At 41.3% G+C, this 23,386-nt stretch overlaps 1 protein-coding gene and 1 pseudogene across 4 annotated transcripts in view; one reads left to right on the top strand and one right to left on the bottom strand.

The window, feature by feature from the left end:
- BTBD7 (BTB domain containing 7) overlaps window positions 1-23,386 on the bottom strand; it is an 85,786-nt gene that overhangs the window by 33,227 nt on the left and 29,173 nt on the right. The gene's annotated exons all lie outside the window — the stretch shown is intronic.
- Window positions 12,981-13,979, top strand: LOC103302895 (glyceraldehyde-3-phosphate dehydrogenase-like; annotated as a pseudogene).

Raw genomic sequence — 23,386 nt, 5'->3', positions numbered from 1 at the left:
TTTAGATGGAAAGCTCCATATAATCACACCTCACCCTAACAAAAAACACAAAGATTGTGTTGTTTGTTCTAACAGAAAAATCAAAGGAGGAAGAAGAGAGACGATTTATATTTGCAAAACATGTGAATGTAAACCAGGTTTTCATGTGGGTGAATGTTTCAAAAAATATCACACCATGAAAAATTATAGAGATTAAAATTACTCTTTGAATGTATCAATAATTTGAAATATTAAAAAATCCAAATAAATAAGTTTGTATGAAAAGAAACTCCAGTTTTTGTTTGTTTGTTTGTTTGTTTTAAAATATATTTTATTGATTTTTTACAGAGAGGAAGAGAGAGGGATAGAGAGTTAGAAACATTGAGGAGAGAGAAACATCGACCAGCTGCCTCCTGCACACCCACCACTGGGGAAGTGCCGGCAACCAAGGCACATGCCCTCGACTGGAATCAAACCTGGGACCCTTCAGTCCGCAGGCCAATGTTCTATCCACTGAGCCAGATCAGCTAGGGCGAAACTCCAGTTTTTTATTCTTCTGCCACGCTTTGTAAAATCTGGGGTATTTAAAAAATTAAATCCTGAGTAGAATAAAGGAATCGAGAAAAAAGCAAGCGAGTGCAAAGGTTAAACTTCCCACTGAAGGTATCCACATGAAAATTCTGCAGACATCTCAAATTCAAAACTCATTAATTTTATTTGAGAAATCTAGTACCCCATTTTTAATCCCTATTTTTTAAAAAAGAAGGATATCTAGCCCTGGCTGGGTAGCTCCATTCGTCCGGATATGCTAAAATTACAGATTTGATCCCTGGTCAGGGCACATACAAGCAGCAACCAATGAAAGCATAAATAAGTAGAACAACATATGGATATTTTTCTCAAATCAATAAAATCAATCAATCAATACAAAGAAAGATATCTCATCTTGCTAGAAACCCGAGTACTATTATTGAGTCCTTCTCCTGAAGCCCATATGCAAGCTACCATCAATTACTGACCACCCTATTCTTATTTTAAACCCACCCCCTCCAATGAAATTGAAACACTATATCACTCATAAAAATTAACTCAAAATGGATTAAGAACTTAAATGCAAGACCTGAAACTATAAAATTCTTAGAAGAAAACTTCAGAAAAAAGCTTCTTGATATTGGTTTTAGAAATGACTTTTTGGATGTGGCACTAAAAGCAAAAAATTAACCAGTGGGATATCAAACTAAAAATGCCTCTGTACAGAAAAAGAAACAATCAGCAAAATGAAAGGCAACTTACAGAATGGGAGAAATACTTGCACACCATGTATCTAGTAAGGTGTTAATATCCAAAATATGTAAGAAATTGATACATCTCAATAGCAAACAATCTGATTAAAACATAGGGGATTTGAAAAGATGTTTTTCTAAAGACATACAAATGGCCAACTAGTACATAAAAGGTGCCCATATCACTCATCAGGTAAATGTAAATTAAAGCTACAATGAGAAATAATCTCACCTGTTAGGCTATTATCAAAGAGATAGTATTAGCGAGGATGTGGAGAAAAGGGAAACCTGGTGCACTGTTAGTGGAAATGTAAGTTGATACAGCCACTACAAAAAAACAGTATGGAGGCTACTCAGATTAAAAATAGAACTACCATATGATGTAGCAATCCCTCTTCCAGGTACATATATCCAAAGATGATGAAATTACTATCTCAAAGAGATACCTGTGTTCCCATATTCATCACAGCATTATTCACAGTAGCCAAAACATGGAAACAACTCAAGTGTCCATCAACAGATGAATGGATAAAGAAAATGTGTTACAGAGGGTAAGGCAAAAGAAGATTTACAGTTGTGAGTATGCAAAACAAAGAGCTTATTTTTGTATTATTATTTATTAACTAGAGGCCGATGCATGAAGATTCGTGCAAGAATAGGCCTTCCTTCCCCTGGCTGCTCTGGCCGGGAGCCGCCTTTCTGCCTTTGCTCAGGGAGCCGCCTTCCCACACTGCCCAGAGGCCCAGAGTAGCTTGGGCAGCACGAAATGCCTGCGTATGCAAACTAACCCACCATCTTTGTTGGGTTAATTTGCATACTCATTACTGATTGGCTGGTGGGTGTCACAAAGGTATGGTCAATTGCATCTTTCTCTTTTAAAAAATATATTTTATTGATTTTTTACAGAGAGGAAGAGAAAGGGATAGAGAGTTAGAAACATCGATGAGAGAGAAACATCGATCAGCTGCCTCCTGCACACCTCCTACTGGGGATGTGCCCACAACCAACATACGTGCCCTTGACAGAATCAAACCTGGGACCTTTCAGTCCGCAGGCTGACGTTCTATCCACTGAGCCAAACCGGTTTCGGCAATCTTTCTCTTTTATTAGTGTAGATTATTGTATTATTTTTCATGTGAACAACCATAAACCTACTTTTGTCCCACCCTGTATATATAAAATGGAGTATTGTTCAGCCATAAAAAGAAAACTCTGCCATTTGTGACATGGATAGACCCTAACTGCATTGTTTAAAATGAAATAACTCAGATAGAGAAAGACCAATACTGCATGATCTCATTTACATGTGGTATCTAAAAACATCAAACTCATAGAAACAGAGCAGAATGATGGGTCATTAGAGCGGAGGAGTAGGGGAAATGGCAAACATTGTTCAAAGGGTACAAGCGTTCAGTTACAAGTTGAATAAAGCCCAGGGATCTAACGTATAGCATGGTGACTATAGTTAACAATACTGTACTGTATATTTGAGATTCAGCTTTAATGTTCTCAACATAACAACAAAGTGTTAATTACGTGAGTTAAAGGATGTGTTAACTAACCTTATTATGGTAAACACTAGAGACCAGCGCACCCGCCCCGCCCACCCGCCTGCCGCCCCGTCTTGACACCCTAACCTCTCCATCCAGAGCTCAAGCACACCTGGCCCCACCCCAATCCCTCTAGCCTTCTCTGGCCGCTTCAAGCCCCGCCCTCAGTCCTGCAAGTTGCCTCGGGCTGGTCCCGCCTTCTCTGGGCGCCTCCCTGCTTCCACCCCGTCTCTGGAGCAACATGGCAGCTCCGCCCCGTCATGGCGCCAGAGGAGAGCGTGGAAGCCTCCTGCCGGTTGTGGAGTTTCGAGCGCCACTTCCTGGCGGTGTGTGCCCCACGCTCCTTCCCCTGGCAGGTGGGCAGCGGGCACGTGAGTGCAAGCAGTGAGTGGCAAAGGATTGGTGAGGGGGGTGCTACAGGCTCTCATCCCCGCCCTCCTCCGGGCACATCCCCGCTTCTGCCCCATCTCCGGAGCAACAAGGTGGATCTGCCCCGGCGTGCACGCAGCCTCCTGCTGAACAGTTGTTACAGTGTGAGGGCGACACAACCATTAGCATATTAGCTCTTTATTATATAGGATTTTACAATCCATACATGTATCAAATCATTACATTGTACACTGTAAACTTATATATTATTATATTAATTTTATCTCAATAAAGCTGGAAAAAAGAAATCTATATTAAATCTATTCTCATTACAAAAAAAAGTAAGCTGAGTTTTCCTGGGTTTTATTTTTCATACCCTTTTGGCTAATGTTCACAATTTGGTTAAGTCTGCTGGGTAAAGAGGTATCATATAGAGGTAGAGTCAAAGTGTAACATAGTTATCTACATGGAAGTGTATCTTTTAAGTTTCTGCCGTATTTAATAATCTTAAAAGATTTCCTTGCAATAGCTAAATGCCAGGAGGCACTACTAATATTACAGATCTATTCCAAATATCTTTCAATATATTCTAAAAGTTATGATCTGACACATTCTCCGGATGGATGAATATAAAAGAAACTGATAACACTGGTTACCTCTGTGAAGAGGATCTGAGTGGTTTGGGGACAAAAAGTTGGGAGGACTGGAGACACTTTGCTGAATACTTTTTTTGTACCTCTTTACTGTCTGTTCAGAAAGTCAAATAATAAAAAAACAAAACCAAAAAATACATCAGACTATGGAAGTTGCTGTGTTTCTTCTCTCAGGGCTCAATATAAAATCAATCACTGACCACAAAATCCAGCAAATATTGGAAAGAAAATGAGAAGTTTCTCTACTTTTAGAACATTACTCCCTTCTGATGGGAAAGTAGTAATCAGCAAGATTCATGCTGCTTGTGTGTGAAAATGTACACTGATTGCTTGTACCCTCATTCTTACAGCTCTTGCCAAAATGAGTGAAAGGGAAAAGCAGACAAAGATGAGAAAGAAGCTGGAAACTCCTAGAGAATAACTTTTAGTAAATAAAGGAGGAGGCCAACGTACACAGACAACCATTGATGAAGATTGAAGTTTTCTCTTAAGCCATGAAAGGAAACAAACAAACAAACAAACAAACAAAAAGACTAAGTTTAAGAACCCTTAAGATTCTTAACTGAATACAGATTTATATTTCTTTAATGTTTACTTTATAAATTAATGTTCCCTAACACAGCATTTTTAATATTTATGCTTACGTGTTCTGGGAGGTAAATGAGAACAGCATAATGAAAAGGAAAAGCATTCATGGGGATGCCAGTTCTCTGGCACAGGCATCATAATAAGCACCCACTATAGTATAACTCAGGGGATCTAACTGTGATCTACAGGATGCGTGAACTCCCTGAAAGTGAACACAAATTCTAATGCGCAGGCACCTCGCTGTCAGACAGATGCAAAATACACCTCTAGAGTCAGACTGACCAGAGGCCCAAGCCCAATTCCCTTTAGCTGTATGATGTGTAAAACTCTGCCTGTTTCCTCATCTGAAGAGTGTTTTCTAATCCTCAAAATTTACTTCATCAGATTATTTTGGGAGTCAAAAATATATATACACATAAATGAGTGCACTGTTTTAATTTATGGTTGAGAGTAAATAAACAGCAGCTAATTCTATAATTGTTTCCTTAATGAGGTACCCACTGTACTGGTGTGTTCCAACTCAAAAGTAAGCACTGGGATTTTCAGGGGATGAAAGATAGTAGGAAGGAGCAGGCTCAAGAGAGCAGAGCAAGTCAAAGATCATAAAGGGTCAGTGACAACCTAAATGTATTGTGCACTTTCCTCTCACAGATCATTTATTAAACTGTTAAATAAAAATAAAAGCAATCCTAGTACTCAGCATGTGAAAAACTCAGAGGTTCAAAGTTCCTTATCTAAAAACAAAAAATACCCACTTACCCCTCTGCCTGTCTACTACCCTTACACCATTTTCCCACTAGTGAAAAAACATAAGTTAGCATCTTTAATTCTATTGTAATAAAAGAAAAATACAAAGCTTTTGTGGGTAGACATGTTACGGTTTCAGAAAATTTTTTAATATTTACTGGTTATCTCTTAAATATGATCATGTGCTCCCTTCAAAATAATGCATCTCATAGATGATTTATTTTCAGAGATGATATTCTCCTTCTTGCTAAATAGGGGGAGTCAGAAACCAGATTCAAATCTTGGCCCTAACACTTTCTAGATATAATCCCAGGTGACACTATTTTCAAGCTTCAGTTTATCGGTAAAATAGAGATAATACCTACCACTGTGAGTAATGTGAGTGAAGTGCTTAACTTAGTGCCTGGCAAAACACAGGTGCTCAAAAAACTCTACTGAGTAATATAGTAAGAAAAATTTTAAAAGAATTAGTAATTTTAGATATGTAATTTATAGATTTTATCTAGTTAAAAGAGTTATGTATTTAAAAAACTCCACTAGGTCCTGGCAGAGTAGTTCACTTGACTAGAGCATCTCCATATGCCAAGGTTGTGGTTTAGACGCAGTCAGGTCACATGTAAGAAACCACCAATGAATGTATAAATAAGTGGAAATATAAACTTAAAACCAAGCCACTTCAAAATGGTTCTATTTATGACTGAAGAAGAATATGGTTAGAAATAGACATTTCAGTGTACAAATTACATTTTTCATTTTTGGCACTATTTTCAGATGTGTGGATATTTCACCTTCAAATTATATGTAAAGCATTTATCAGAAGTTTTATAGACATGTCAGTGCTAATATGAAGTATATAAAAATGTTTTAGTGGAAAGTACCAAAACAGAGCTCAAAATCTTTTATTAGTCTATCAAAGTCAACCACTTCGTGAAGATATAGTTAGCAAGGTTAGTCCATGTTAATTTATAAAAGAAATGGATTCCTTTTCAACAAAATGTATGAAAAACAATAGTTGGAGGTAAGGAACTTTCTGAACAGCTTATATTCACTGTTTTAGCGGTTCTGGAAATACACTCCCAACTGTAAGATTTACTATTTTGGAAGTATTTATAAAAAGTCTAGAGGCCCGGTGAAGCCCGGTGCATGACATTCGTGCATGGGGGTGGGGGGAGACCTCAGCCCGGCCTGTGTCCTCTCGCAGTCTGGAAACCCTCGGAGGATGTCTGCCCGAGGGGTCCTTAGCGCTGCAAGCGGAGGCGGGAGAACTCCTTCCACCGCCATTTTATCCAAAGCAATATACGGATTTAATGCAACCTCAATGTCATTTTTTAAAGAAATATAACGAGAAATCATGAGATTTGTATGGAACCACAAAGACCCAGAATAGACAAAGCAATACTGAAAAAAAAGAACAAGGCTGGAGGTATCACGCTACCTGACTTCAAAATATACTACAGAACTACAATAATCAAAACAGCATGGTACTGGCAGAGACACAGATCCACAGATCAGTGGAACAGAACAGAGAGCCCAGATATAAAACCACACATATATGGACAGATAATTTTCGACAAGGAGCCAGAAATGCACATTGGAGTAAAGATAGTCTCTTCAGCCCTAACCGTTTGGCTCAATGGATAGAGCGTCAGCCTGTGGACTGAAGGGTCCCGGGTCCGATTCTGGTCAAGGGCCTGTACCTTGGTTGCGGGCACATCCCCGGTGGGAGGTGTGCAGGAGGCAGCTGATCGATGTTTCTCTCTCATCTCATTGATGTTTCTAACTATCCCTCTCTCTTCCTCTCTGTAAAAAAATCAATAAAATATATATTTTTTAAAAAGACAGTCTCTTCAATAAGAGACGAAAACTGGAAAACTGGAAAACTGGAAAGCCACATGGAAATGAATGAAACTGGATTGCAGTTTGTCCCCATGTACAAAAATTAATTTAAAATGGATCAAAGACTTAGACATAAGACCCAAAACTGTAAGTCACATAGAAAAAAATATAGGTGCCAAACTTATGGACCTGGGTGGTAGAGAACATTTATGGACTTGACCCCAAAGGCAAGGGAGGTAAAGGCAAAAATAAATGAATGGGATTGCATCAAACTGAAGAGTTTCTGCACAGCAAAAGAAACGGACAACAAAACAGCAGCCAACCAGATGGGAGATGATATTTGCAAACAGTAGCTCCAACAAAGGTTTTATTTCCAAAATATATAAAGAGCTCATAAAACTCAACACCAAACAAACAATCCAATCAAAAAGTGGGCAGAGGACCTGAAAATACACCTCTCCCAAGAAGACATACAAACAGCCAATAGATATATGAAAAGATGTTCAACCTCACTGGCAATCAGGGAAATGCAAATTAAAACTACAATGAGATACCACCTTACACCAGCTAGAGTGCCCACTATCAACAAGACAAGCAACAAGTGTTAGAGAGGTTGTGGAAAAAAGGGAACCCTCATTCACTGCTGGTGGGAATGTAGACTGGTACAACCACTACGGAAAGCAGTCTGGCAATTCCTCCTACAATTAAAAATAGAGCTACCACCCTAACCAGTTTGGCTCAGTGAATAGAGCATCGGTCTGCGGACTGAAGGGTCCCAGGTTCGATTCTGGTCAAGGGCATGGACCTTGGTTGCGGGCACATGCCCAGTAGGGAGTGTGCAGGAGACAGCTGAATCAATGTTTTTCTCTCATCTATGTTTCTAACTCTCTTCTATCGCTCTCCCTTCCTCTCTGTAAAAAATAATAAAATATATTTAAACAAATAAAAAATAATAAAAATAAAAATAGAGCTACCACACGACCCAACAATCCTACTTCTGGGTATATACCCAAAAAACTCGAAATCATTTACATGCAAAGATACATGCACCCCTATGTTCACTGCAGCATTATTCATGGCCAAGAGTTGGAAACAGCCAAAGTACCCTACGATAGAGGACTGGATAAACATGTGGTATATATATACACAAGGAGTACTACATGGCCATAAGAAACAATGAAATAGTGTTATTTACAACAACATGGATGGACATTGAGAACATGATGTGAAGTGAAATAAGTCAAACAGAGAAAGCTAAGAACTATATGGTTTAACTCACATGTGGAATATAAAACTGAAACTTATATACAAACAGCAGTGTGGTGATTACCAGAGGGAGGGGGTGAGGGAAGAAAGGCATCCTGAGGTGACAGAAGATTTGACTTTGGGTGGTGGGCACATGGTCCCACATACAGATTTTGTAAATTAGTAATCCACACATGTAACCTTTGTGTTCATGTACACTAATGTCACCCCAATAAAATTTAAAATGAGAAAAAAAAAAGGAAACAAATGAACAATACTAGAAATAGGAAAATAAAAAGGCTGTTATAACAAAAATAAATAAATAAATAGCTTTTAAGATCTTAAAAGAACTGTGTGTCTTATTTTAGGCCTACTGACATCAAAAATTTTGATCAGTCCATACAACTAACTATTCGGTTTTATTGTGAAAGTCATATACTAGTATAAACGGTGGTACATGTAAAGTGTAGCAAAAAACAGTCACCTCAATAATTCAAGATGAAGTGTGATACCCTAAGTTTATAAGCCTTTCTCTATTTCAGAGTATGTTGCACTGGGCAGCACCACTGGAGATGTTATATGCTATCTTCATGGTGACAAGACTTCAATATTCTTTCTTTCTATCTATCTAATAATCTATCTATCTATCTATCTATCTATCTATCTATCTATCTATCTATCTATCTATCTCCTCACCCCAGGATGTTTTTACTAATTTTAGAGAAGGGGAAGGATAGAGAGGGGAAGAAAGAGAGGGAGAGGGAGGGATAGAAGGAGGGAGAGAAACATCGATGTATGAGATAAACATGGGATGACGCTCTAACCAAATGAGCCACACTGGCCAGGGCTCAATGTACTCTTTAAATAAGTAGTACTGCCCTATCCAGTTTGGCTCAGTGGACAGAGCGTCAGTCTGCAGACTGAAGAGGGCCGGGTTCTATTTCGGTCAGGGGCACGTGCCCAGGTTGTGGGCTTGATCCCCAGTAGGGGGCGTACAAGAGGCAGCTGATCAATGATTCTCTTTCATCATTGATGTTTCTTTTTTTTAAAAAATAAATCTTTATTGTTCAGATTATTACAATTGTTTCTCCTTTTTTCCCCCCATATCTCCCCATCACCCGATTTCCTCCCCCCCGTTGTCCTTATCCATAGGTGTATGATTTTTGTCCAGTCTCTTCCCATATCCCCCACACAAATACCCCTTTCCCCTTGAGAATTATCAATCCACTCCCATTCTATACCTCCGATTCTATAATGTTCACCAGTTTATTCTGTTCCTCAGATTTTTAATTCACTTGATTTTTAGAATCACTTGTTGATAGATATGTATTTGTTGTTCATAATTTTTATCTTTACTTTTTTCTTCTTTTTCCTCTTTTTAAAGAATACCTTTCAGCATTTCATATAATACTGATTTGGTGGTGATGAACTCCTTTAGCTTTTTCTTATCTGTGAAGCTCTTTATCTGCCCTTCAATTCTGAATGATAACTTTGCTGGGTAGAGTAATCTTGGTTGTAGGTTCTTGCTATTCATTACTTTGAATATTTCTTGCCATTCCCGGCCTGCATAGTTTCTGTTGAGAAATCAGCTGACAGTCATATGGGTGTTCCCTTGTAGGTAACTAATTGTTTTTCTCTTGCTGCTTTCGAGATTCTCTCTTTGTCTTTTGCCCTTGGCATTTTAATTATGATGTGTCTTGGTGTGGTCCTCTTTGGATTCCTCTTGTTTGGGGTTCTGTGCGCTTCCTGAACTTGTAAGTCTATTTCTTTCACCAGGTGGGGGAAGTTTTCTGTCATTATTTCTTCAAATAGGTTTTCAGTATCTTGCTCTCTCTCTTCTGGCACCCCACAAATTCGGATATTGGTGTACGCTTAAAGCCACCCCGGAGGCTCCTTATGCTATCCTCACACTTTTGGATTCTTCTTTCTTTCTGCCTCTCTGGTTGGGTGTGTTTTTCTTCCTCATATTCCAGATCTTTGGTTTGACTCTTCGGGTGCGGTGGTCTACTCTGTATATTCTTTATTTCAGACAGTGTATGCATAATTTCTGACTGGTCCTTTTCCATTTTTTGGTATTTTCATTTAGGGCCTTGAAGGTCTCTTCAAGTTTCTCAGTGGTTTTTAGAAGATTCTTGAGTAACCTTATAAATATGGTTCTGAACACTGTGTCGTCCATTAGTTTGCTTTCATCTCTCTCTCCTACTTGTGACATACTTTGATGTCTCCACATTTTGGCTGCCTCCCTGTGTTGATGGAGTGGCTTTGTGTGGTCGGTGACCTATAGGGGCCGGTAGCGCAGCTTCCCCAATCATCCTAGGTGGTCGCTCTTGGTACTCCCCTTTGTGGGCTGAGTGGAAAGTCTTGGTGTAGTTAAAAGCCTTGATTGCTGTTGGTACACTGGGAGGAATTTATCTCCAGGCCAATTGGTTGTGAGGGCCTGCTGTGTCTATAATGGTAGAATTGCTGTGCTGAAGACACAGTAGGGCTTTGGTGCTCACTGAGTCTGTCTCTTGAATGTGTCCTTTATGAGAGTGGTTGAAATCTGGTGTCGTCCACACCGACAGAAAAGTCACTCTCACTCTCCCACCGATGGCCGAGAGTCCCGTAGGCATCCGGGTCCCCCGTGTGTCCCCAGAAACCGGAGTTCAGAGTGGTTGGGATTGTTGGTATCACTGGCGGGAATTGATCTCCAAGCCAGTTGGCTGTGAGGATCAGCAGTGTCTCCGCTGGGAGAGCTTCTGTGCTCAGCTTGGATGGGGTGGAGTCTCAGGGTGGCGCAGACAAGCTTTGGATTCCCGTCTGCTCCGCCCTAAGAGGGGCGATTTCTCCGTGCCCAAATTAATGGCTGCGCGCCTCTGAGAGAAGGCAGCTTTTGAGCCTCTCCCGCTGCCTAACAGACCAGTTTTTCCCCAGCTGGGGCTGAATTTCAGTGCAGACCAGAGGTTTTGTTTTTCTCCCGAACGAGAAATCCAGTCACTGGGAGGGCTGTGCTCAGCTTGGATGGGGCGGAGTCTCAGGGTGGCGCAGACAAACTTGGTTTCCGTCCGCCGCCCTAAGAGGGTCGGTTCCTCCGTGCCCTAATCAATGGCTGCGCGCCTCTGAGAGAAGGCAGCTTTCGAGCCTCGCCCACTGCCAAACAGACCAGTTTCTCCCCAACCGCAGCTGGATTTCAGTGCAGTCGGGAGGTTTTGTTTTTCTCCCAAACGAGAAAGCTAGACACGCAGCGTCTGCTGCCCTCCCTCTCCGCGCGCTGCAAGCAAGCCTGCCGTGTATTCAGCTGCCTGCCCTTTCCGCGCTCACGGATCTCCGCACCTCCACAGCTCCTGAGGCTCAGCGTCCCCCTCTCTTTTTTTCTCTAGTTGTAGGTTTTCCACTCTGCCAGCTTTCCGGTGGTTCTGGACGGTGTGCGCTCTGTTTTCCAGTTGTAGTTTCAAAATTGTTGTGGTAGGCAACAATTAGATGTTTACCTTATGCCGCCATCTTGGTTTCTCTCATCATTGATGTTTCTATCTCTCTCTCTCCCTCTCCATTATTCTCTGAAATAAATAAAAATATCTATATACATAAAAAACTAATATGCTAAGTGTCTGACCATCCAACTGGTCGTTATCACACACACTGACCACCAGGGGGCAGACGCTCAACACAGGAGCTGCCGTAACATGCACTGGCCATTTACAGAGAAACGGCACTGCGGACCTGGAGCCCACAAAGCAACGCTTGGCTTCCTCCAAGTGGGACACAGGCACTGCAACCACCCTGGAGTAACACCCCACCAAATAGCAGCTGACACTGCCGAGACCCCATGGCGCAAAATGCGGCCCACAGCCCAGCCCAGTCCACCAGGAAACAGTCGGTAATGACGTCACGTAGCAACGCCCAGCTTCCTCTCCCTAGCGACAACTAGCCTCCTTGCAGTTTCTTCAGCCCAGGAATATGACTTGCTTTTAGCCAGGTGCAAACATTTCACACTTTAACCAAATGTCTGTGAAGTGGTTTCCCTCGCCTCACATCATTTGATCCTCAGAGAAGTCCTAGAGTAGGTAGATTTCTATTTTCATTAGCCAGAAAATAGAGATTTAGAAAGCTTAGAAAACTTGACCCGACTAAAAAGGAAGAAAGAAATGTTGGACTTTGAAAATGACTTCAGGTTTTTTCACTGTGCAGAACATAGTCAAACACTGCTGCAGTTAAATATTTTACCCTTTGTTCTCCCTGCATGATCTACAATAATAATCTACTTTGTATTGATATTTACTGTGTTGCTGACAATTACCTGAAAGAGAAGTTGGGGTGCTTCACTGGGCTGGAGAAAGTTTAGCTAAATCAGAAAGCAGGTCTAATTAAGCAAGTTGATCTTCTACTACAGGCCCGATGCATGAAATTCGTGCAAGAGTAGGCCTTCCTTCCTCCAGCTGCCGGCACCGGCTTTCCTCTGGCACCCGGGACCCGGGCTTCCCTCACAGCCCCGGCTTCATCCGGAAGGACATCCAGTCTAATTAGCATATTACATTTATTATTATTATAGATATATATAAAGCTCTCGCTGGCGCCACTCACACGCATGTGTTTCCATCTGTTATTATTGATCGTGAATTTGGTTGACACTTCTATTATAGAGAAAGGGCAAATAGTGATATTAAAATATTTCTTCTGGCGCCCCCTCTCTTCCTGTTCATCAGAGAGCCTCTCCTCCTGCACAGTGCCAGCAGCCACAACCCTGAGACACAATGGTGAAGGTTGGAGTGAAAGGATTTGGCCTCATTGGGTGCCTGGTCACCAGGGCTGCTTTTAACTCTGGTAAAGTGAATATTGTTGCCATCAATGACCCCTTCATTGACCTCAACTATATGGTCCACATGTTTCAGTATGATTCTACTTGTGGCAAGTTCATAGGCACGGTCAAGGCTGAGAACGGAAAGCTTGTCATCAATGGAAAGTCCATCTCCATCTTCCAGGAGCGAGATCCTGCCAACATCAAATGGGGTGATGCTGGTGCTGAATATGTTGTGGAGTCCACCGGTGTCTTCACTACCATGGAGAAGGCTAGGGCTCACTTGAAGGGCGGAGCCAAGAGGGTCCTCATCTCTGCCCCTTCTGCGGATGCCCCCGTGTTTGTGATGGGTGTGAACCATGACAAGTATGACAACTCCCTTAAGATTGTCAGCAATGCCTCCTACACCACCAACTGCTTGGCCCCCCTGGCCAAGGTCATCCATGACAACTCTGGCATTGTGGAAGGACTCATGACCACAGTCTATGCCATCACCGCCACCCAGAAGACCATGGATGGACCCTCTGGGAAGCTGTGGCATGATGGCCGAGGGGCTACCCAGAACATCATCCCTGCTTCTACTGGTGCTGCCAAGGCTGTGGGCAAGGTCATCCCTGAACTGAATGGGAAGCTCACTGGCATGGCCTTCCGTGTCCCCACCCCAATGTGTCGGTTGTGGATCTGACCTGCCGCCTGGAGAAAGCTGCCAAATATGATGAAATAAAGAAGGTAGTGAAGCAGGCATCAGAGGGCCCCCTCAAGGGCATCCTGGGCTATACCAAGGATAAGTTGTCTCCTGCGACTTAACAGTGACACTCACTCCTCCACCTTTGATGCTGGGGCTGGCATTGCCCTCAATGACCACTTTGTCAAGCTTGTTTCCTGGTATGACAATGAATTTGGCTACAGCAACAGGGTGGTGGACCTTATGGTCCACATGGCCTCCAAGGAGTAAGAGTCCCCTGTAGCCCCAGCAAGAGGAAGAGAGGCCTTCAGCTACTGGGGAGTCCTTGCCCCAGATCGATCCCCCGATACACTGAGAATCTCCTGACCACTGTTTCCATCCCAGATGCCCTGAAGAAGGGGAGGGGCATAGTCATGTACCATCAATAAAGTTCACAGTACCCAGCCAGAAAAAAATATATATTTCTTCTAATTAATTTCCTTTCAATGTGCATGAATTCATGCACTGGGCCTCTAGTATTAAAATAAATTAAATAAATAAATAGTACTATGTTGTTCAGTTTTGTATTCATATCCATACTGACCTAAGTACTGTACAGTGTTTTATCTTTTATCTGATATAATGTCTGTCATGTTCAAATTAAATCCAATTTCTCAGACCTTGCCGATAATAAACATACAATTTTGGCTAGGGAAAAAACAAAGCAAAACAAAAGAGAACAGAACAATTCTTCCTCTATTTCATCATTTCCCTAAGTGTCTGACACTTAGTAGGCATCCTTAGAATTTCTGTATCACCCAGAAAAGTTTTTGCTTATTGTTGAGAAAAGGTTTCTAATTATGTAATCCTCTCTAATAAAATGGTAATATGCAAATTAACCATCACTCCGCTACATAAGCCACACCCACCAGCCAAGCCACGTCCACCAGCCAATCAGGGCGAGTATGCAAATTAACCCCAATCCAAGATGGCTACAGCCACAGAGAGCAAGGTTTCCCAGGTAACAGAGCAAGCCAAGCTTTCCATAGCCATTGCAGGCCTAAGCCTCCACTCAAGCTACAAAGTTTCAATTATAGAAGGTAAACAAATTCAAACAAATGGTGGCAGAATGGAGCTTGAGAGAGCAGGCCAGGGTTGCCGGCGGCAACAGGGGAAGCAAAGCTTTCCGCACACCCTGGCCGGGCTCACACGCTTAAGGCTACAAAGTTTCAACTGTAGAAGGAAAATAAATTCCAGATACTAGGGCCTCCCCTTGGGTTGCCAGGGGACGTGGCCGGCCTGCAAACCACCACAGGCCCCTTGCTCAGGCCGCCCCACACCCCAAGGGAACCCCCACCTTTATCTGTGACACCCTTCAGGGCAAACCAGCTGGCCCCCACCCGTGCACCAGGCCTCTATCCTTTCTAATAAAAGAGTAATATACAGATTGATCATCACTGCAACACACAATATAGCTGCCCCCATGTGGTCAAAGATCCTGCCCCCATGTGGACACAAGATGGCCACTACAAGATGGCCAGCAGGAGAGGGCAGTTGGGAGGCATCCGGCCTGCAAGGGAGGGCAGTTGTGAGGGACCAGGCCTGCAAGGGAGGGCAGTTGAGAGGGACCAGGCTTGCAAGGGAGGGCAGTTGGAGGTGATCAACCCTGCAGGAGAGGGCAGTTAGGGGTGACCAGGCTGGCAGAGGAGGGAAGTTGGGGGCAAACAGGCTGGCAGGGGAGCAGTTAAGCATCAACCAGGCTGGCAGTGGAGTGGTTAGGGGGTGATCAGGCTGCAGGCAGAAGCGGTTAGGGGCAATCAGGAAGGCAGGCAGGCAAGCAGTTGGGAGCCAGCAGTCCTGGATTGTGAAAGGGATGTCCGACTGCCCGTTTAGGCCCGATATTGGTGGGATTGGGCCTAAACGGGCAGTCGGACATCCCTCCAGGAGTCCCAGATTGGAGAGGGTACAGGCTGGGCTGAGGGACAACCCCCCGCCGTGCACGAATTTCGTGCACCGGGCTTCTAGTCTATTTCATATCAGTGGGCCATTAAAGAGTTGATGAGATGATTATTTTTTAAATATATCTTTTTTATTTCAGAGAGGAAGGGAGAGGGAAAAAGAGATAGAAACATCAATGATGAGAGAGAATCACTGATTGGCTGCCTCATGCACGCCCCCTACTGGGGATCAAGCCCACAACCTAGGCATGTGCCCTTGACCAGAATCAAACCCAGGACCCTTCAGTCCACAAGCTGATGCTCTTATCCACTGAGCCAAACCAGCTAGGGTGAGATGATTTTATTTTAAATTTAATTTAAAATAAAATTTAATGGTAGAGTTACACACCATTTAGGCCACGTCTAAACTTACTTTTATAAATAATACTTCATATTTATCTCTTAGATTTAGGTTCAGTGTTTTCATTTTATTGCAACTTCTAGGGTTAAACATGATTACATTCCCCCTTTTTAAAAAAAAGAAAAATTACTTGGATTTTAAAGGTATTAAAGAGCAAATATTAGGTGCTTAGAGTGATCCAAACACAACCAAAATTTTGATCTGGTCTTTAGGGAGTATATAATACATTAGTTGAGAGGAAATGAGACGGGTATATAGGTAATTCCAAAACAAGTTAGAAAAGGTAAAAACCTAAAATAAAGTGTTTCAAAAGTTTGCAGGAAGTAGAAAATACTTTAATTTGGAATGCTTAAGACAACACCAGGGAAGTAGTATGTGAGTTTGGTTTTAAAGGTTAGGGTAGAATTTGGGCATATAGTGATCAAAGATAAAGATACTCCAACACAAAAGAAAAGTGTGAGCAGAGGGTCAGAGGTGGAGTGTTTGTAGTCTATATGAAAAATAATTTCAGTTCTAAAGTAAAACATGCAATTACATATTATACTTTACAATTCTAGTCATAATTTTAAGTAAAAAAAAAATTAAGTAATAAATTTCATTACTCGAGATGTATAACTTGAGAGTCATTTGAACTACCATTTCTGAACCTCAGATTATTTCTTCATCTATGTCCCATGTTTAACTAACTGAAACTTACATATATTACTCTGATCTGTTGCTAATCGTCTCTAATTTAGCTCCATTATTCTCTAAGGAGTATATATATATAGTCAGAATAATTTGCTGAAGAGGAAACAATTACAGACAGAAGTAAAATGAATTGCCAGCTCAACAAACTCAGACAGAAGGAAGTATGTCAACATGGGGACAATGGAGAGGAGGGGAAGATGGAATGGATTAGTGAGTGAGGACAGTTAGTCTTTGCTATTTGTTTCAAGGCGCACACTTGGAATCTGACCAAGTTGCTAGGGAAAAAATTAGGTCATTGCTTTGTTTTTCTCTGTTAGATTTTTAATTCAATAGAATGTAATCACATGCATCATGACTAAAAATATGGGCAAGGCATTAGAGCCCATTTTGGAAATAAAGTTATAAATTTCTTATTCTAAAGATTGAAAAATACTTTTGATCAAGATGAAAAAATAAAATCTGCAGTTGAAAGTACACTAGTCTACTGTAAAATGCCCAGCACTGGAACATAGTAGTGCCAATTCTGGGCTACTTTATTTTGAGGTCAACAGTATGTATGACAAGAAAACAAATTCTTACAGCAGGCTCATGGGTTGTTCAAGTTCATGAGAAAACCTGTAATTCTTCTAAAGAATGGATTTTTACTTAAAAAATTATAAATCCATAGTATAGTCTCACATTTTCAGAGCTACTTACTTAATGTATGCTAAGGTCATTGTGAAAAGTCAGTGATCAAACACATGATCCTTCATTTGAGGCTCTTCCAATCTAGTCATCTATTTTGGAATTTTATACATTAGTCCTTTTAATATAGGTACTGTTGTCAACCAGGCTTCTAAGTTGCAACCACAGAAAACAACTCTAGTTGGCTTAAACAGAAAAGGAATTTATTTGAAAGGATACTGTTAGCCCAGAGTTGCTGGGAAAGCTGGAGACCAGGCTCAGAAAACAAACGAGAGAAAAGGAAGGCTGAGGAGTGAGGATTACATCCACAGAAACAGCCCAGCAAGTATCTGTGCTGCCATGTCCCCCTGGCCACTGCAGCTCCTACTCTGTGCTTAGACAGTAAATGCCATCATTGGTGCCACTGACTTCTCTTTTTCCACTAGATGCTGCTGCCTGACCACTTCAAGAAAAAATTATCTATAGTCCTTACTTTCAGCTCCAGATTCAAAAAGTCTAGGTTATGTGCTTAATCCAGAGAAGGCTGAGAAAGCAAGTATGTGATCTTTTAGATTTTTATATTGGGAGTTAAACTCTGCCTTCTATCAAGACCTATATACAGTGAGAAGTTAAAACTAGGAAGAAGGTCCTTAGGCTGGGTGGCCAAAAAAGTCATATAATCAATTCAGGAACACTGGCCTATTTAGGAAAGAATGACCTACTCAGTAAACAGCGCTCTGTTCTCTGGCTAGGTGCTCTGAAGCAAAGTCTGCGTGGTGACCTACTCAGGCTGCTGCCCTGTTTTTAAACCTCCTAGCTGGACTTGCATTTCCCTTCTGGAAGTGCTTAGCCGCACCCCAAGTGGTTTAGCACAAGTCAGGCTTCTGGATGAGATTCCTGAGTTGATGCTTCAATCACTAGCCTGCTGTTTTGTTCCTACAACTAGGCCACAGTGGCCTCCCACCCTCATCCCTGGAAACTGGTTCTCATACTGTTCCCCTCTCTCACTTTGCCTCAATTCCTGGGCTCGGAGTCAGAAGAGCTGGTATGAGTCACAACTTCATTACTTACAAACTAGGGAAAAGGCTAGTTATTAATCTCTGAGCCCTACCATACTCATTGGTTGTCAGGAAGAACAAATGAGAGAAAGCAAAAGCCCTTTGTAAACTAAAATTATAAGCATGATCTCATAAGTTAACATTCCTGATAGATATGATAAATTCTCTAATTCTTTAGGACTCTGGCATATTGTGACATATTTATGCATTACATTTCTGTTATATATTTTAAAACTTTATTTGCTATTTTTTCATATCACTTCACATTTTTATTTTTTAAACAATTTCTTAGTGATTTCTTCCTCAGTACTTCAACTGTGTTTTTATTTTTCTCTTTCATGGGTGCCATGTTTTTTGGAAGCTTGTTAATGGCCTTTTTAGGTTTCCTACATGTGAATAGGAGTTCACTTTTTGAATAATAAAAATGTCACTGGGGGGGGGAGGCTTCCGGATTTTAGAGATGCTTAGGTGGGGCGTGGCCAAAGAAAGGTTGGGAACCACTGCACTAAACCTACTGCACAGCATAGCTAGTAACTAAGATTTCCCTTTCTTTTTTCCTGTGTTGGACCCCATTTTTTGGATCCATACCTCCTTGTTCTTGGTTTATTTCATTGTTTAGTGGAACATATCCTTATTTCCAATAGCATCTATTTTTTATAGCATTCTATTTATGTCTCGAGTCAATAAAATGTTCTTTTATATAAAGGTATTTTTATTCTGTTGACTTTTCCTGCTTCTTTCACTGCTGTTTCTTAGTTCTAGTACTTTGTTCTTTTTGTTCTAATCTATCTCAACAGGGAAGGTTTTCTCAAAAGTCCAGTGAGGCTTAGATGGGTTTTTGTATTTAAGAATGAGGCAGTAAACAATTGTTTGGAAGCTCTGTTGCACAAGCAGGCTTGCTGACTACAGTAGTCCTCCCTTATCCACCAGGTGTGCCTCCAATAGATGTCTGAAACCACAGACAGTACCAAACACTATGTATACTACGTTTTTTCTGCACATATATCCCTGTGATAAAATGTAACTTACAAATTAGGCACAGTAAGAGATTAACAACAATAACATAATAATATAAAACAATTATAACAATATACTGTAATAAAGGTTATGTGAATGTGGTCTCTCTCAAAATAGTTATTATACTATACTCACCCTTTTAGTGACGTAAAATGATACAATGCCTATGTGATGAGATGAAGTGAGGTGAATAACGTAGGCACTGTGATGTAGCACTGGGCTCCTATAAGGGTTACTTGAATATAAGCATTGTGTACTGAGACAGTCAATTTGATAACCTAGGTGGCTACTGACTAATGGGTGAATAGCATATACAGTGTGGAGACACTGGAAAAAGGAATGACTCATGTCCTGGAAAGGAGAGAGCAGGATGGCACAAGATTTCATTATACTACTCAGAATGGCACCGAAACAGCAGATAAGGGAGGATTACTGTATTCGTCTTTGTAAAACAACAGAAGGCTAACTGGCTTTTTCATTGTATAATTCCTGAACATAACTATAGTGGAGCTCCAAAACACCACTACCTGCTGGCTGTTATATTTCTAGAGCTCTAATATAACGTCTTATACCCACCTGGCTTGAACTATACAGGGGAAGGCAAGGGGGTGATTTTACCATTTAGTTTGTAGGCATTCACATAATTCCAGATTTCAGCCTTGTACCTTACCACCGTCCCGTCCCCGCCCCCCCCCCCCCTTTGTAGCTATTTCCAGATTTGGAATCTTTCTAGTTCGATTTCTTTAGAAAACAAATCTCAGGTCTCTTATGTTTAGTTGGGGGTTTGGAGGTGGAGAATTGAAGGGGCAGGTCAGAATTTGCCCACCTGGGCAAGTGATATTGGTTAAGAACAAACAAATGAACCACTAAAACAAAATGAAAGTACTGATATCTATATACATAAAAGCATAAGCAACAGTTCAACCATTTGCTATGACGCGCAATGACCACCAGGGGGCAGATGCTCAATGCACAGGCATGGAAACATGGAACAGACTGATGAATCTCAGAGGGAAGAGGAGAGGAGAGATGAATCTCAGGGGGAAGAGATTAATCAAATATCTTACATGCATATTAGAGGCCTGGTGCATGGATTCGTGTACCAGTGGGGTCCCTTGGCCTGGCTTGCAGGGATAGGGCAGAAACTAGCAGTCCAATATCCCCTGAAGGGTCCCAGATTGCGAGAGGGCGCAGGCCAGGCTGAGGGACCCCACCGGTGCACGAATCCATGCACCGGGCCTCTAGTATAAACATCCTATATACTAAAAGGCTAATATGCAAATTGACCAAATGGCAGAACGACCGGTCGTTATAATGTGCACTGACCACCAGGGGGCAGACGCTCCCGCCTCCGCGGCAGCACTAAGGATGTCCGATTGACAGCTTAGGCCCACGGGGAGTAGGCCTAAGCCAGCAGTCGGACATCCCTCGAGGTTCCCGGGCTGCGAGAGGGCGCAGGCTGGGCTGAGGGATCCCCCTCCCCCAAGTACACGAATTTTGTGCACCAGGCCTCTAAAACACATATATATGTTCATATATATATGAACTTAATAAAAGATGGTACAAATTGGGGGGGGAATAGATTATTTAATAGAGGGGTGCTCAGAAACCACATCATTATATAGAGTAAAACAAAACCCCATCCCTTTCTAACACAATACATAAAGGTGACTTAAAGCTATAGAGTTATAGATCTCTCTTCTTTGTTAAGCCAGTAATCAGTTCTTTATCTGCTTTCCAGCTTCCCAAAATTTCAATACCCCTTTTTCCACTATTGTTTTCTTCTCAGGTATCTTCGTCCTTAAGGGTTTATACTTCTTTTATACATATACTATAATATTAGGGCTTTGGAGGAAAAAGAAATAAATGTATATACCATCTGTTATGTAGGAAATCAAATGAAGTTAAACCTAGTCCGAAAATGCCACCCCCATTATCTGTTAAATAACCTCCCTAATAGTGACTATCTACTTGTCTGAATAAAATGCGTTTTTGGTGTAGGCCAGGAATCCTCCTTTTTATCCACTTGCCAAACCACTCTGCTGTTTGCCTATAATGCTTTTTTATGATTTTCTTGAAACTATTAAATCACCTCTCTACCTTGAAGGGCATATCTAGATTTCAGGTCCCAGCCTCCCTTGACAGAATCTGTCTTCCTTTTAAAACTGGGCTTTAACCTTTTGCACTCGAATGTCGAGTGTGACTTAACACGGTTAGCATTAGAATAAAGGAATCGAGAAAAAAGCAAGCGAGTGCAAAGGGTTAACTTTCATTAATTCATTCAAACCACTTACTAAGTGCCTACTATGTGCCAAGTATTGGGAATGCAAAGATGAGAATATGGTGATACCCTCAAGGTGCCCAACAGGCTAGTCTTATAGCCTTTCTTAACTGGGAGACTGTCTGAAACACAAAAAATGATTTTGGTAACTATTTTCTTAATTATCTCCAAAAGGGTACATAAGTAGTATCATGCTGGATGCATGGAAGAGAAGCCAATTAATTACACATAATAGATGCCTCAGAGTATTATACAAGTTAAAACATGGTACTGAAGTATTGAAATCCAGTTTGTCTAGTTCAAGCACCTGAGCTTTTAAGTTTTATGGTATAAAATCCCTTTTCAAGTGACCAAATATTCTCCTCCCCATGGGAATGAGGTAAAAATTATGTTGAAAGCATGGTCTGTTATAAACCTTAACATGAATAGTACCATGGGTATGGAGAATAGATAAGGATACACTGAGCGTAAAAAACAAAAGGCTAAGTAACCAAAACTCTATATTTTGAATAATGAAAGGAAACAGGGAGCCATATACAGCCAAATTTAAGGGATTTTAAGTAACCAAGATTAAGGAAATAAAAGGAATGTTTTATATCATAAATATACAAAAATAATAGTTTCTAGCTAAATATTTAAGAAATTAATCTCATGCCCTGGCCGGTATGGCTAAACGGTTGGAATGTCATCCCTTGGACCAAAGGGTCTTGGGTTTGATCCCCAATCAAGGGCACATACCTGTGTTGCAGGTTTGATCCCTGGCTCTGGTGGGGTACGTGCAGGAGACAACCAATTGATATGACTTTCTCACATCGATGTTTCTCTCTCTCTCACCCCCCTCCCTTCCACACTCTCTAAAAATCAATGGAAAAAATATCCTCAGGTGAGGAATAAAAACAAAAATTATCTCAATATAAAAGAACTCTAGATCAAGTATTACCTAAGATGTAATAGTTGCCTCATAATTTTACCTTTCATTTAAAAATTAAAATAACAAATATCTGTATTAAGGAATGCTTTCCTATTTTTTAAAACAGTAAAGTATATACAATAAGTTCTTATTTTTTAAACATGTCAAATATAAAACCAATTCAAGAAGGGAGAGATTATTATACCTTTTTGGTAATGTTGCAACCTTCAAAACCTTCTGACAAATTTGTTTTTATAGAATAAAAGGTCAAGCTGCTAGGTTATTTATTTACTAGAGGCCCAGTGCATGAATTCGTGCATGGGTGGGGTCCCTCGGCCTGGCCAGCAATCAGGACTGATTGAGGCCAGCCAGGGGGAAGGACCATGGGAGGTTGGCTGGCGGCAGGAGGTTGGCTGTGGGAGCACACTGACCACTAGGGGGGAAGCTCCTGCGTTGAGCGTCTGCCCCCTGGTGGTCAGTGCCCGTCATAGCGACAAGTTGACTGGTTATAACAGTCACTTAGGTTTTTATATATACAGATTTATTTTAATCCTTGCCCAAGAAGTGAGGATATTTTTCTACTGATTTTTAGAAAGAGTGCAAAGGAGGGAGGAAGGGAAGGAGAGGGAGCAAGGAGGGGTGAGGGACGTAGAGAGAGAAACAGAGAGAGAGAGAGAAAGGAGAGAAACTCTGATATGAGAGAGACACATTGAATGGCAGC

Source organism: Eptesicus fuscus, chromosome 5, assembly GCF_027574615.1.
Source record: "Eptesicus fuscus isolate TK198812 chromosome 5, DD_ASM_mEF_20220401, whole genome shotgun sequence".
NCBI classification, from domain to species: Eukaryota; Metazoa; Chordata; class Mammalia; order Chiroptera; family Vespertilionidae; genus Eptesicus; species Eptesicus fuscus.
This window is presented reverse-complemented; position numbering and strand designations above follow the sequence as displayed.